This window comes from Myotis davidii, unplaced genomic scaffold (assembly GCF_000327345.1).
Source record: "Myotis davidii unplaced genomic scaffold, ASM32734v1 scaffold1439, whole genome shotgun sequence".
NCBI lineage: Eukaryota > Metazoa > Chordata > Mammalia > Chiroptera > Vespertilionidae > Myotis > Myotis davidii.
The window spans coordinates 1243585-1244417 of NW_006292342.1; the positions used below are offsets into that span (position 1 = coordinate 1243585).

Consider the following 833-nt stretch of genomic DNA (forward strand, 5'->3'; position numbering starts at 1 on the left):
ATACTGTAGTTTTATTTACCTTCTCCTAAAGAACTCCTTTTAATATTTCTTATAACACAAGCTCCCTGGTGATAAATTCTCTCAGCTTGTTGGTCTGAAAAAAAAGCTTCATCGGAAGGACATTTTCACTGAATATATAATAGTAGGTTGACAAGTTTTCGTCTTTCACCATTTGAAAGAAATCACTATCTTCTGACTTGCATAGTTTCTCAGTCAAGATATCTATGGTCATTATCTTTGTTCTTCTGTATGTAAGGAATCTTTCTCTGGGTACTTCTAAGATTTTCTTTCTGAAATCGGCTCTCAGCAATTTTGTGATAATGAGACTCAGTGCCTATTTGCTCCTGTTGGGATTTAAAATTCTCAGATTTTTTTTGTATTTATTGATTTCAGAGAGGGAGGGAGAGGGAGAGATAGAAACATCAATGATGAGAGAGAATCACTGACTGGCTGCCTCCAGCACGCCCCGCTCTGGGGATTGGGCCCGCAACCAGGGCATGCGCCTCTGACCAGAATCGAACCCGGGACCCTTCAGTCCACAGGCCTACGCTCCATCCATTGAGCCAAACCAGCCAGGGCACCCCACTCCTTTTCTGTCCCTGCATTCTGTCTACTTCCTGTCAACTGTCCCTGAGCCTTCCTTCTATTGATGGGGAGGGGCAGAGATTCTAGAAAATTCAAAGGGTGTTCAAAATTAGGGAAATTCCCCAAAATTAGGCCGCCTCCGCTGGAAGCCTGGGCACACAAGGACTTTGGGGGTAATTTACAAAAGATGCCTGGACAGGGGACCTGTCTGTGTCCTGGTCCCAGCTGTTCTGCAGCTGCTGCCCCAG

The 833-nt window shown here is 44.9% G+C and overlaps 1 protein-coding gene across 1 annotated transcript in view; it reads right to left on the minus strand.

Annotated features, from left to right (window-relative positions):
• DOCK6 (dedicator of cytokinesis 6) overlaps window positions 1-833 on the minus strand; it is a 39763-nt gene that overhangs the window by 38209 nt on the left and 721 nt on the right. The gene's annotated exons all lie outside the window — the stretch shown is intronic.